Source organism: Cuculus canorus, chromosome 5 (genome assembly GCF_017976375.1).
Source record: "Cuculus canorus isolate bCucCan1 chromosome 5, bCucCan1.pri, whole genome shotgun sequence".
In the NCBI taxonomy this organism is placed as follows: domain Eukaryota; kingdom Metazoa; phylum Chordata; class Aves; order Cuculiformes; family Cuculidae; genus Cuculus; species Cuculus canorus.
In genome coordinates, this window is record NC_071405.1 from 33,637,337 (window position 1) to 33,643,336 (window position 6,000).

Genomic DNA, 6,000 nt, shown 5'->3' on the forward strand with positions numbered 1-6,000 from the left:
GACTTCCAGCTGAAAGAGACAAAAAAGGAAAAATGTACTGAGAAGAGGAAGGGACCTGCATTCATAAAAGAGGAAAATTTTTGAAGGAAAGAGCATAATACAAATGTTGTAATTTCACAGATAGTGGTAACACTTTTTCTGCCATTTTTCTTTCATCACTTGGTATCAGTCAAATATGCAGATAATAAAAATTTCTATTTTCCTAAAACACATGATGCTAAATTTGATACCTGAATAGATGATAGGTACTAAAATTTGAACCTGAATGTTCCATTTTTTTAATCTGTACCACAGAAAGTGTGCGATACTAATGCTGAAGTTGCAGGTCATGTTGACTTTAGGTGCCATCTGGTGGACTTTTACAGCATATTGAATGCTGCTTTTTCTTTCCAGTTGTATTAGTCATGCAGATAAGTGTGTGCTGAACACAAAAGATTGCTACAAGAATCAGAAACTAAAAGTAGGGAGAATAAATAGATAAAGATGATGTCTGGGAGAGCAAAGACTGCAGCAGGGAGAGTTAGATTATAATACACATCTTTATAGCATGAGATTTGGAGATTTCCAGTTATCATAGCTCTTAACACTTTATTCTTTTACTATATCATTGGGGTAGTCTCTTTGCTGTGAAGCGAAGAGAATACTTGGTAATGATATTCTGAAATTAAGATGATGAAATCCTGGTGTTAGTCTAACTTTTTTTTTTTTTTGAGGGGAACGCTGTCAAGAAATTTGAGGGTTTATATTTGTAATTGTACTGGCATCTTAAGGTGATGAATTCCTTATAATGTAACCTCAAAGACTGCATTAAATTTCAGAGGGGTTTATATAAATTTTATAGGAGAATAGTGACTATATAAGTTGTTAAAAGTCTTCATGACTTAAGAGTCAGTTATGTGCATTACAGTAGGACTTGTCTCATGGGAGAAAGTACAGTCGTTTTGCTTAACCAAAGAGTTTAGATGTATGTTATTTTCTACTTAGGCCTTACCCGTAAAGCCCTTTTCACAAGTTCTACCTAAGGCCATGAGCTAGTGCATGATAAAGCAGCACTGCATTTTTGGATGCTGCCTCTTGTGAGCAGGTGAGACATCTGGGAAGAAGCAGGAAAACAAGAGCTAATACTTCTGTCTGCCCACCAGGAAAGGTCGTTGTGCAAATTGGAGGAAGGATGACATGCTGAGAGACATGAGAAAAACTCTACATCTAAGAAAGATATGTTCATTTGCCTTATTTTTATGGTGTTACACATTGGTCAGACATGCACCTTCATCTTTGGCATTCAAAATTTGTTTCCAAAGTTGTGACCCTTTGATCCTGGGTTATGCAAATGAATACATCATGTAGGCAGAAATTTTATTTAGCTAAACTGACTATAAATGATAAAAAAAATCTGAGTTTTGAGACAAAATGTGCCAGCAATTGCAGTACAGGTTTGATCCAATAGAGGGAGTAATGTACATACACTTGATAGCGTGTTATATTTTAGTAAAGTTAGCACGTTCATCTTTGCGTATTCAAATGTTGATATTTGAAGTGTTTATGAACATATTAATTTTGGGGAAGCAAGTCTTTTATTTATCTAGCCAACAATAGTTTCAGTATTCCAGCCACTACTACTCTACAATACTTAAAAACTTTTAGAAAGGCTTTTCTTTTGAGACAAGTTGAGGACAGAAAATTAAAGTTATGAAGTCTCAGAACAGCTAAAATATTCTCGTGTTAGTGGCAACCGGCAATGCAGTCTGCAGTGTCAGATTAACATTTAAAATACCGGAATGGTAAACTATGCTGTTAACTGCCTGTGTCATCATCACAGCTGTGAAGACTTTTTATTTTGCTTTTTGTATGCACATTCATTCATTCTTATGTTTAATGATACCTAGGAGAGTGTCTTATGTTGGCTTAATATTTACACTTTGGAAAGTTACAGCTGCTGGCAACGTACACAGTTTAAATACTGATACCTGTAAGTGTTGAGTGTGCATATGTGTGAATTCATGTTTGCAGATTGCTCTAAGAAGCTGTAAACGCCACAAAAGCTTCAACTCCTTCATGTTTACAGTGAATTTTATATGGCATTTAGAAACAACCCCAGATCTTTGTCACTGAGATACCCTGAAAAGTTATGTCAAAAAGTTGGATTTAACATCCAATATGTTATTTAAAATGCCTGCTGATAAATCACATTTTTACACTTAGTTGAGAGTTGTGTCGGTCTTCCAGCATGAAAATTCTGCCATCTTTTCTTTTTAGTTTAGGTTTTTTTTTTTTTTTTATTTCCTGCTCTTTTTACTTGATTTCATTGTGTTGGTGTTCCAAATTTGTCACTTGTTTCTCTATGTTTGGAGTTCCTTCCAGAAGGCCTGTATCTTCTCTGTGTTTGAAAAGATGTTGGTGCTGTTCAAGCCAATCCTGATTTTATTAATGTAAAATCTAATAATGTGATTAAATGTATTTGGTTTACACAGCAAGGTTTAGCTACTGGGGGACTGCAGGGAAGACTTCTGTAGGAAGACGCCAGAAGCTTCCTCCATGTCCAACAGAGCAATTTCCACTTGGCTCTAGGATGGACTCACTACTGGCCGAGGCTGAGCCAAACAATGGGATTGATAGTGCCTTCATGATAGCAAAATTAAAAAAGGGCAAAGCCTGCTGCACAACATTAGATGGAAGAGAAGAGTGAGAATTTATGAGAGCAACAACCCTGCAGACACCAAGGTTGGTGAAGAAGGAAAAAGAGGAGGTGCTCCAGGTGCACAAAAGCAGAGATTCCTCTGCAGCCCATGAAGACCATGGTGAAGCAGGCTGTTCCCCTGCAGCCCTTGGAGGATAACAGTGAGCGGGTATCCACCTGCAGCCTGTGGAGGACCCCATGCTGCAGCAGATGGATGCCTGAAGAAGGTTGTGACCGTGCAGAGAGTCTGTACTGGAGTAGGGTCCTGTCAGGACCTGTTGCTTTCTGGAGAGAGGAGCCCATTTGCTATCAGGACTTGGGACCCCCATGGGGGACCCATGCAGCAGTCTGTTCCTGAAGGACTGCACCGTGTGGAAGGGATCCACACTGGAGCAGTTTGTGAAGAACTATAACCTGGGGTAACGACTCACGTTGGAGGTTTTTGTGGAGGGCTGTCTGCCATGAGAAGGACTTGATGCTGGAGCAGGGCAAAAGTGTGACGAAGAGGGAGCAATAGAGACAACATGTAATGAACTGGCCGCAATCCCCATTCTCTGTCTTCCTGTGTCACTTGAGGGGCCGAAGGTAGAGAAATCAGGCATGAAGTGGGGCTTGGGAAGAAGAGAAGAGTGAAAGGAGTATGTCTAAAGATTTCATTTTATTTCTCATCCTTCTCTGATTTAGATTGGCAATAAATTAAATTACTTTCCCCAAGTTGTGTCTGTTTTGCCTTTGATGATAATTGGTGAGCGATCTCTTCATGCCCTTACCTCCACCCAGGAGCCATTCTTCATATCTGCTCACCCCTGTCCAGTTGAGGAGGGGGAGTGATAGAGTAGCTTTGATGGGTGCCTGGCATCCAGCCAGCTAAGGTCAACCCACCACAATAAATTATATTATTTGCTATAAATAAAATATAATTATTTTTATGGAGTCCATACTGGCTTCAGTTTATAATTCATAGGATTTATTAGGAAATTGATTCCAAAATTATGCCACTCCCTCCCCTGGTGTGTGCATGTTGTCTGCTATATTATATTACAACAGTATAAACCAGTGTGCAGAGGACTACTTATAAAGTCTTAACACACTATGCCAGGAAACTTAAAATTAACAGTGAGCAACTAATTATCAATTATACAGGTTGAAAGAAGTGCTAATTAAAAAGTTTTTAAGAGATGAGTTTTCAATTGAAATACAAAATTAGCCGGAGATTTAGTGCCTGAAATAGAAATATAGACTGATTAGCAGAAATGTAAAAAGCACTAGACATGTGAGAAATAAATTTTAAATTTCCTCTTCAGGTAAGTCCCTGCTAATCTTTAGAGTCAGAAAATACACTGTTCTGGATACAAAGTATGAATCAAAGTGTTTTTACAAGATAAAATGGTGAAGAGGGCACAGATGGAATAAAAGCAACATTAAAAACCAGTCTACCTGCAGATTCTGTGAAAAGATCTCTTGAAGTTGCCTGTTTTAATGCAACTTTATGTTGTATATGAGTCTGTGTAGGGTGATGGAAAAGGAATGAGATTATTTTGATAGAGCAGGGTAATGTCTGCATGTTAATTCAGCAGATAAGTACTTTCCTTAGCTGTGTTTGTGTCTCTGTGCTTTTTCTTTAAACATGAATCTTTGTCAAGCCCTGCTTCTTGACATCAAGTGTATCTCTAGGATGACCTCATTTTTCAAATGTTATTTGTGATAGTCTGTCTTTTCTGGAAATCATATTGTTTTGGGAGTAGAGGAAGTAGTTACTAAAGGAAGTAATGAGACCTCCCGTGGAGTGAGAAAGCTAAATTTCATTTAGCATCAGACTAGAGGTCTGGGTTTGGTGCTACCTTGCACATGAAATGAGCCATCACAGATAAGGTTGCACAAATAAGGCACAATTCACCACATAAAAAATTAAAGAGAGCCCAATCTATGCCAGCTTTGAAATAATAGAACTCATGAATAATCCTGAAAGCTGACTTGCACCTTGCTCCTGAGTGTTAATATGCTGTGCTCCGAACACCTTTTAAAATTCCTATTTCAGAACTATTTCATTTTGTCTTAACAAATACTAATAGGTTTGAAAATAGTAAAGTTTATTTAATAGTACTGGGATGGATTGCATATTTTGTTTTTTTCCTGTTGTGAAATGTAAGAGATTGGAAGAAAATCTACATGTCATTCAATATTTTGATTTGTCTGTTGGGAGCAGACATCACCATAAATCCATGCATTTTCAGATGATGATGTAGTTTTTCTATATCTCAAAATTTATTTGGGAGATTTTATGCAAAGCCTCTAAAATTCAGACGGATTTTATGGTGAATATGCATATATGCATAACTTTATTCAAATAGACATTAACAGAAAAAGCTTTTCTATGGATCAGTAAGATTTGTTCTTTATTAGTTTACACTATACTTAGAGGCTAAGCACTGTGTGAAAACTCTGTCATGTCTTTAAGGGTTAACATTGCGTCTGACTATATTTTTAGAACGCTGTAAATGTTATTGGCATATATAGTGAGTTTTTAATCATACTTGCCAATAGTTACTGTAAAAGATAGGCTCCAGCTATCCTCAGGATTAGAATCGCTGCGGTTTGGAGATGTAGATGATTCCTCATTATAGCAGCATTGGAATGTGAGTGATCTCTGTCTCACTAATAATTTTCTTCAGAGCTGCAGCCCATCCTATCAAGGAATGTGAAATCATATCAGCGAGTACAATCTGTGCTACTTACATTAACTGCTTAGAATAATGGAGACTGGCTCATGCCAAACATAAAAGTACAATGATTGCAGTGAAACCGTATTATAATGGTACATTGAGTTTCATTAAGAGGTATTTTCATTGTACAGCATCGCTGATTCAGAGCAAAGATGTCATTCAGGCATTTCAGTCCAGGATGACTTTGCTCAACATTACTAGCAGCATGCATTGATGAACAGAAATCATGAAAAAGGTTACATTTGCTTTGAATCTACTTAAGTCTGATGTTCTTATAGCATAAAATGTCTACACAAAAAGTGTATATAAACAGTAAGAGCAACTGGCATATGTTGACTGATTATTTAACTTTTTAGAATTTTAAATAGCTTAATTTAGATGAATCAGAAACAGATTTAGAGTTAGGCCATTATTTTCTCATGAAAAACCAACCTTATGTTTTAGATATATCTTAGGCTTCTGAGATGATCATGGTCTATCGTTGAATTTCTTTCTTTTTTGCTGTGCAAGATCCATCAGTTTAAGTATTTGAAAGACTTATGGACTATATTGAAAGTATATCATGTTTTAAATGGAATCTGTGCAGTTCCGTCTTGAGCT